A 9,751-nucleotide genomic window follows, 5' to 3' on the forward strand; every position below is an offset into this window, starting at 1 on the left:
TGTGTCTCGGGAAACAAAATGCATTCTTTGGAGAATAGAAAGCTTGCTATGACCCTGCTGAGTTATGAATAATTTGTGCCATCCAGAAACAGTACTCAGTTTGAAAATACCATTTTAGAGACATCATTTGTTGTTCGACTACCATTTCCTATTTCATACAAAAATTGGAAAACTAGAATAGCGAGTTCTGTTCTCTTGGGACTTATATCCTCATTTATTTGATGTCTGCTTCCAACTTGAAAATGTCGTGAGCTACCAGCATTCTGTTTTGATAGCTTTGAGGGGGAAGAGGAGGAAATATATGACATCATTTGAAATTTTAAAAAGCAACCGGAGTTTGCATTAAGCAACTTCTGTTTCCAGGGAACATTCGTAAGTCATCATTTCCCATCCTCTCAGTCCTTGATGACTTCCTTAGCTCTCAGTCCTCCCATATGGAGAGGTCAAGGGCTCATCAATCCAATTAAATATAGACGTTAAAAAAAAAAAAAAGTCAATGGAGGCCAGCACTTCCAGGATGGTGAAGTAGTGTCTCAGCAGACCCTCTCTCTAGCAAAACAATAATTTAACTGGTAAAAATTATTTAAAAAGCAATAACTTAAAGTCTCTGGAAATTGTTTGAAGGGCATACAGCAAATGGAGAAAAAGCCGTTCGGGAAGATCTATACAACCTTCGTAAGAACAGCTAGAGTCTGTAGTATTTGAGCCACATCCTGCTTCCTGACCCTCCTTCACCCCGGCTCCGAATTAGGGAAGTGCTACTGGGTCTTCTGCCCCGGACAGGTGTGGCCAAGAAGATGGGGGTTGCTTCTTGCCCCAGCAACCAGGCGGAGGCGATGGCTTCACCCTTGGAGGGGCAGGTTGGCAGGTTCAACAACAAAACAACCCCCCGCCCCGCCCCGGAAGCTGTCTTCCGGATGGTACAGCCGTCCTGCTCCAAGGTAGAAGCTCTACTCCAGATGAGAGGACTGGGGTCTCTGTCACTCCCATCCCTGGCCCAGTGCACAGGCTAGAAGGGTGGACGTTCCATGGTGCAAGAGATAAGCCAAGAACAGGGACTGCCACAGCCCCCGCCCCCAGTATGCACTTGTAGAGAGGGGGCACTTATCATTTGGGGAAGAGTGGGTCCCTACCCCCAGTGCTGTCGGTGGTGCAAGAGTTCTGCTGCCGGGGGTGGGGGAGGGTGGGGGTGTCGGGAGGCAGGTCATAAGGACAACAAGCCCTGCAGCTCAGCTGAGGCGACAATCTGGAACAGAGTGGCGAACTCCATGCAAAAAAGTGTTGTCAGAAAGAGTGGAGGTTTTTTGTTTTTGTTTTGTTTTAAAATATTTATTTGAGAGAGTGAGATAGAGAAAGTGAGAGCACGAGTGTGGGAGGGGCAGAGGGAGAGAATCTTCAGGCAGACTCCCTCTGAGCACGGAGCCTGGCTGGGGCTCCATCCCGTGACCCATGAGATCAGAACCTCAGCTAAAACCAAGACTCAGATGCTTCACCAACTGAGCCACCCAGACACCCCCCAAAAAACGGAGGTCTTAAAAAACAAAAAACACTAACAAAAAGCAGTGGAGGTCTTGGTGGAAATTAAGAGGCTGGTAATCCTGAAAAAAGTAAAGCAGCAGAGCGGCCAGAAGTTTAATAGAGAGAAGTAGGAAAGCGACTACCAAGGAGAGCCCTCCTGGGATCACAGTCAACTCAGGTGTTGGGAAGGCTGTGCGCATGCGGGGCGCTGCCTGGAGCCTCCCCTCGCCCTGCCCCCACCACACCCCCCAATGGAGCAATCAGAGCAGATGGTGGAGCTGACTTGCAAGCATCCTGGAACAAGTCTCAGAGAAACCCAGCAGCACAGGGGGGCCTCACTGACTTGAGGGGCTTAACACAACCTCTGATCAATCAGTGCCCGAAAACTAGATCCCTCTGACACAGGGACATCTGAGGAATCAGGCTTTAAAACAATGATCACGGCCATTCATGGCAAGCTGGAAGACTGTGTGCATGTCTAAGGCTGCACCCACCTGGGGAGCATTCAGAGAGCAGCAGTCAGAGGATTCGAAGGTGCTAGAATATGGGACAAAAAAGTAAACACTCTGATCTCCAAGCCATACACATATACCACTGAAAAGGGTCAAAACCTAACTGGCTAAGGGGGCTTAAGCACAACCTTGACCAATAAATGCCTTATACCCACCAGAAGCGATTCCTAGGTGGCCAGTCTAGAGGAGAAGAACAAGGTGAGGGAAATTGGAGCATCATCACCAGGGGCTGCTAGACTTCCCAGGATTATTTTAGTTAAGTCCCTAATAAAGAAACAGCCCAGCAAACAGTAATCACCACCACCACCACCCCTGGGAGTAGTGTCAATATCCATGATCTAAAATGTTCAGTTTTCCACAAAAAATTACAAGACATGCAGAGAAACAGGAACATGTGAACCATACACAAGAAAAAACCCAAACAGTAGACACTGACTTTGGAAGGGTCCCAACAGTGGACCTAGCAGACAAAGACTTCAAGACAGCTATTATAAATATGTTCAAAGAACTAAAGATAACCATGTTTAAAGCGCTAAAGGAAGGTATGATGAAAATGTCTCATCCAAAAAAAAAAAAAAAGCCGATCAAGAAAAACTATTAAAAAGAACCAAATGGAAATCCTGGACTAAAAAGTACAAATGCAAATGAGAAATTCACAGAGGGGTTCAACAGTAAACTTGAGCTGGCAGAGAAATCAAAAGGAAAATCCTTTGAGATGAATGAGATAATTTGAGATGAATGAAAATGAAGGTACGGCATACTAACACTCATTGGAAGCAGCTAAGGCAGTGCTTAGAGGAAATTTTATATCTGTAAATGCCTATAAGAAGAAAGAAGAAATTTCTCAATAACCTAACCTTCTACCTTAAGACATTGGGAAAAGAAGAGCAAACAAAACCTAAAGCAAGCAGAGGAAAGAAAACAATAAAGATTAGAGTGGGGATTTATAAAATAGAAACACAACAGAGAAAAATCAATGAAACCAGAAGCTTGTTATTCGAAAAGATTAACAAAATTGACAAACTCCTAGCGTAAATTGACCAAAAGGGGAAAAAAAAAAAAAAAAAAAAAAAGAGAAGACTCAGATTACCAGAATTGGGAGTGAAAGAAGGAGCATTACTATTGATGTTACAAAGGATTCTGAGAATACCTTGAAAATAGTATGGCAAAAAATTAGATAACTTAGATGAAACGTAAAAATTCCCAGGAAGACACAAACTATCAAAACTGATTAAAGAAGAAGTAGAGGGGCACCTGGGTGGCTCCGTCGGTTGAGTGTCTGGCTCTTGATTTCAGCTCAGGTCATGATCTCAGGGTTGTGGGATTGAGCACCCCCTCAGGCTCTGCACTCAGCACAGAATCTGCTTGACATTCTCTCTCTCTCTCAAATAAATAAATCTTAAAAAAAAAAAAAGTAGAAAATACAAATGGACCTATATCAAGCAAAGAGATCAAATGAGTCACTTAAAAATTTCCCATAAAGGGAAACCCAGGTGCAGTTGGCTTTACTGGTGAATTCTACCAAACATTCAGAGAAGAAGCAATACCAATCCTTCACAAACTCTTCCAAAAACCAGAAGAGGTGGGAAGACTTTCTAAGTCATTCTCTGAGGTCCGTATTTCCCTGATACCAAAACTAGACAAAAAAATCACAAGAAAAGAAAGTGAAAGACCAATATCCCTTATGAAAACAGAAAACAAAATACTAGCAAACAGAATATAGCAACACATAAAGAGGATTACACACCATGAAGAAGTGGGATTTATACCAACAATATAAGACTGGTTACCATCTATTAACGAAATACACACCGTTAATAGGAAAAACATCCATATTAGAAAGAATGAAAACTATCTCTATTTGCAGACGACAAGCTCTTACAGATAGAAGACCTTAAGGAATTCACTAAAACACTATTAGACCTGAAAATAAGCTCAGCAAGTTTACAGGATACAAGACGAACATCAGATAAAGTCAATGTTACCTCTATACACTAAAAATGAACCCTCCAAAACTGAAATTAAGAAAGCAATTCTGGTTACAATAGCATCAAAAAGAATAAAATATGTAAAAGAAATGCACAACTTGCACACTGAAAACTACAAGACATTGTCGAAGGAAATCGAAGACCTAAATTAATGGATCAGAATGGTCTAAATCATGGACTGGAAGATTTAATATCATTAAGGTGGCTACAATACCCAAATTGATTTACAAACTCAATGCAATCTCTATCAAAATCCCAGCTGCTTTTTGCAAAAGTTGGTAAGATGATCTTAAAATTCATATGAAGTTGCAAGGGACCCAGAATAAACAAAATAATCTTGGAGAAGAAGAACAAGTTGGAGGACTCACATTTCTGGATTTAAAAGCTTACTACAAAGCTACAGTAATCTATCAGTCATCATAAGGATAGTCACATAAATCAATGGAATAGCATTGAGAATCCATAAGTAAATCCTTACCTTTATCATCAACTGATTTCCAACAAGGGATCCAGTATAATTTAATGAGGAAAAGAGAGTCTTTTCAACAAATAGTGTTGAAATAACTGGATATCTTCAGGCAAATGGAGGGATTTAGAACCCTACTACACACCATACACAAAAATAAACTGAAATGGATCGTAGATCTAAATGTAAGAGCTAAAATTATAAAACTCTAAGAGGTAATTTTGTAGTGGTTTCTTAGATATGACACCCAAAGCACAAGCAACAAAAGAAAAAATAGATAAATTGGACTCCATCAGAATTAAAGACATCTCTGCATGGAGTAATATTATCACAGAGGTGAAAAAGCAACCTACAGAAGGGGAGAAAATGTTTGCAAATCCCATATCAGGTAAGGGACTTGTTTCCAGAGCAAATAAAGAACACTTGCAACTCGATAATTAAGAGACAAATAACCCAATTAAAAAGTATTTGAGTAGGCCTTTTTCCAAAGAAGATGTATGAATGGCCAATAAGCCCATGGAAACCTGATCAATATCATCAGTCATTAGGGAAACCACAATGAGACACCACTTCATACAAACCAGGATGGCTGTAGTGAAAAATGCAGGCAATAACAAGTGCTAGTGAGTATATGGGAAAATTGGAACCCTCACACATTGCTAGTGGAAGCTTAAAATGGTTTTGGCCGTTCCTCAGAAAGTTAAATATAGAATTATCATACAACCCAGCCATTCCCCTCCTGGGTATATGCCCAAGAGAACTGAAACATATATTCACACAAACACTTGTGTATGAATACTCACAGCAGCATTATTCATGATAACTAAAAATTGGAAACAACCCAAACATCTATCAACTGATGAATGGAGAAGTTAAACATGGTATTATTCAGCAATAAAAAGGAACAAGTGCTGATACCCGTTACAACCTGGATGAACCTCAGAAACATTATGCTAAGAAGCCGGTCACCAAAGACTGCATGCTGTATGAATCCTTTTATAGGAAACGTCCAGAGAAGGCAGATCAGCAGAGAAAGAAAGTAGATTAATGGGTCCCAGTGTTGCATGGGCTGGGGGCAGGGAATGAGGAATGGCTGCTAAAGCATACAGGGTTTTTTGTGGGGTTTTTTGGTGAGGCATAAAAATGTTCTAAAAGTAGATTGTGATGATGGATATACAACCATGTGAATGTACTAAAAAAAATTGATTTGTATACTTTAAATGAGTGCATTGCATGGCATGTTAATTATATCTCAATAAAGCTGCTTAAAAAAAATCAATGTATGTTTTCCTTGATGAAGATGGAGAACTAATGTCAATCTTCCAAGCAGTTAAAAAATCTTAATGTTAATATCCCTTACTCAAAACACACTCATATGAATGTAAAAACAGTATTTATTTCTCCAGAATGATCCTTACGGGGGAAAGATGACTAGAGAGATTTTCCAGATATGTAAGATTGAAAACCAACGGGAACAGGTGGCCTGATTTAGTCCCACTGAGTGATACCAGAGGGACCTACGGAAACAGTTTCTGGATAACAATAAATTAGAAAAAAAAAATGCCGGGGCGCCTGGGTGGCACAGCGGTTAAGCATCTGCCTTCGGCTCAGGGCGTGATCCCAGAGTTATGGGATCGAGCCCCACATCAGGCTCCTCCGCTATGAGCCTGCTTCTTCCTCTCCCACTCCCCCTGCTTGTGTTCCCTCTCTCGCTGACTGTCTCTATCTCTTCCAAATAAATAAATAAAATCTTTAAAAAAAAAGAAAAAGAAAAAAAATGCCTCATTTGTCTTAAAAATATCACAATTACCAGGAAGCCATGGGTTTCTATTTGGAGGGATCATTTTACATGACCAGTTCTTGCTATGAAATGAAATCTCTTTTGACTAAAAATTCTGGCAGATTTTTTTTTTCCTCGTGGGGATTTCAAAATATTATTCACACGCTTTTTAAAAGGAGAGAAACTCCTTTGTAAACATGATCTGTTTCTTATACTTTCCAGTGGCTGATTATACCCACATTTTTAAGCAGATGGCAGTTGAGGATACTAACAAAAAGAAAACACATTTTAATTTCCTCTATTAAATCGGTGTAGGAAGATAATCTCCCAATGATTAAATTAGATAACTTCAATAACTCATTCCTTAGAAAAAATATGGCCCAAATCAGGGAGCTATTTATGTAGTGACAGTAGAAATTGAGCGGTCACAGGACAGGGAAAAGGCTGATTTTCTTTAATAACAAAGAAGGAGCCACCACGTCCCTGTAGGCACGGCCACCTCGCCCCTCACTCTTGGAGCGGTCCGCATATGGCAGGAATTGCCCACAGCCTTGGTGTTTGCTACACACACAGGAGATGAGCCTCAAGTCAGCACACTTCACACTGTCTCCTGTTACAACTGAAGAAAACATTAAGGGTTTGCTCGATTTACCACCACTCTCAGAAGAACACCATGTGTGTGATGTGACCTTTAAAAGCGACCTGCCATTCTCTTTTCAGAGCAAAGATGCCATAACCTCTTCTTCAAGGGCCTTTTTCACTTTATTACATTTTCTTGCTCAGTTGTAGAAGTAGATATTTTCTATCAGGACAAGGAGAATAAGTCATCTGAACTGTCAAATAGGATGTGGGCTTTATTTCTTCAGGATATGAATTACATCTGCTTCCCTCCAGGAATGTAAACCAGCCAGACAGTAGTTCTCCCTGCGCGGATGCAAGAATAACACAGCACCCCCCCACTTGTCACACCTGCCCTGAGTTGACGGAGTTCGCTGGTGCTGCTGCGGATAGAGCGGCAGCCCCTTACGCACCTGTTCACGGTGGGTTCAGGACACAAAGTGAAGCACAGGGAGGAGCTGACCCATCTCCCTGGAGAGAAAAACACTTTGGAATTTAAGAAAAGGAGACTTGGCTGGATTTGTACGGCGGCCCATGTATTCAGTGTTTTAAGGGCTGATGACACTTGAACAGGTTAGAGAGAAGGGTATGGTGGTCATGGTACAATAGTTGAAATATGTAGTGACTTTGGCTCTCTCTCTGCTTTCATAGTGGACGCACTGGTCGAGTCCATTCTCGTACATTTTAGTGGGATCCAACCGGTTCAAAAGAATGGACTCTCCTTCCGTAATAGAAAGAACACTTATCACACTATCTGTTTCTCGGGATCTGTGGTACATTAGACATTTCACCCGTGCTCCTTGGTTTCCTTGCAATAGGTCCCTGACATGCCCCCATGGAAAGGGAGGGTCTGTATTTCCTCCCCTGGAACCCGGGCCAACCTTTATCACTGCCTTGACCTATAGGATGAAGTGGAAGTGACACTGTGTGACTTCTATGGTCATAAGAGACATGGCTTCTGCCTGACTCTCTGCTGGGGTTATTTGCCCTGGGAATGCAGCTAGCATGTTGTGGGCATGCCCAGGCTGACAGTCCTTGAGCAACAGCCAGCACCAGCTGCCGGACAAGTGAGGGAATGACCCTCGGGCTGATGAGCCCAGCTCCGGTCTTCCAGTTCTGCAGCCAAGGCCCCCGATCTTGTGGAGCAGGCAGAAGCCAGCCCCAGCTGAGCCCTGTGTCCCTGACCTACAGTAAGTGTGTGGGACAATAGGAGAGTATCGTTTTAAGCCATTTTGTGTTGGGTAAGTCGTTATGCAGCAATATGTATCTAATACAAGAACTTTGCCTCTTCCCAGTGGGAAGCCAGTAGGCGAGGGAAATTAAAACCAGTTTAGAACTCAAGATAACAGTATCTCAATAGGGAATGTATGATATTATGGCTCGGGTTGCTCCACAGAAAGGATTTGGTCATCTCATTGAGCCTGATTTTCCCAGAACGCAAGTCAGTCATGTATTTATTTATACACTAAATGAATGAGTTTCTTTCAACAAATATCTATTGGGTAATTATATTCTAAGCATAAGAATAAACCGAATATGACCCAAAAACTACATCTAGTCTAGTCTGCCTGCGTTCAAATTGCGCCTGTTACACTTATTAGCAGTTTACTCAACATCTCTGTGCCTCAGGTTCCTTTTCTGTAAGTAAGGACAGCATTAATACCTACCTCACAGATTCGTATGGGGACTGAAGGGGTTAATGCACATGAAGTATTTAGAATAGGGCTTGGCACTAGGAAAGTGTTGGTATTATTATAATTATTATCTATAATGATGTGTTTCATAAAATGAGACTGAAAGCAAATATGGCAGTGTTCACATTTGTTAAATCCATGGGATGTTCCTGTGAGTGTAGTATTATTCTTGATACTTTTTTGTATTTTAAAATAATTTATAACTTAATTAAATTACACACAAAAAGATACAGTCTCAGTTCTAGAATAGTTCATATGTTAGGGAGGAAGATAAGTAACTTATCCTAAAGAACAGTTGTCGTGTGTGTGTGCATGTGTGTGCACGTGTATGTACATACGTGTGCACAGTGAGCCAAAATCTTTATCTTCCCACCTGGCTCCAGAACTCTTTTCAGGGAGAGAATGTGTTTGTTTTGGAAAAACAACTTGATAAGCCACTTCAACTTGGGGTTGAAGGTGGGATCTTAAGGACTGGGTGCTGGCACGAGGTCAAGTATGAAGGAGACTGAATTAGGCTGCCCTGCATGAGAAAATAAAGGGAGGAAAGGGAGGGAGGAGACAAGAGGGAGGAAAAGAAAGGAGGAAAGAGGGGAGCCCCGAAGGGGTGGGAAGCTGGGCTTTAAATGGAATGAAGAGCATATCTGTTAGGAATGCATTCAGCAGCATGTTATGGAAAATGGGACAAATAGGAGCTTATTTTTCTCTGACAGCGAGTACTCCAGAAGAAGTTCATTTTTGGCTATGGTTCAGCAGTGCAAGGATTGGTGTTGGGGCCATTCCTCATAGTCCTCCAGCGATAGGGAGCGTAACCGAGAAAGGGCCCCAGCTGTTTCTCTTTAAAATCCATCACGGTGTTTGTGCCAGAGCAATGCCTTCCATGGGCAGCTCCCAACTAATGATGGTGCAGCAGGGAAACCAAGGCAGACACCTTACACACGAAAAGAAACTGTCTCCAAGAGTATTGTTAGTCATCATCCAATACTTCGTGTGTTCCTTATTAAGTTCCAGCAGCACATAAGCAGTGGTCCAGATTGAACAAATGTGGACTGAGCCAAGCCCCGCAGAGCCCTCAGCGTGAAGCAGAGCTGCCCAAACAAGCCATCCCAGATCAGCCCACCTGCAGACCTGAAGACACGTGAATGAAATTTGGGGGTGTGCAAGGCGGCATTATCGTG

The sequence above is a fragment of the Ursus americanus genome, chromosome 20 (genome assembly GCF_024610735.1).
Source record: "Ursus americanus isolate L20-20 chromosome 20, mUrsAme1.1.p, whole genome shotgun sequence".
NCBI lineage: Eukaryota > Metazoa > Chordata > Mammalia > Carnivora > Ursidae > Ursus > Ursus americanus.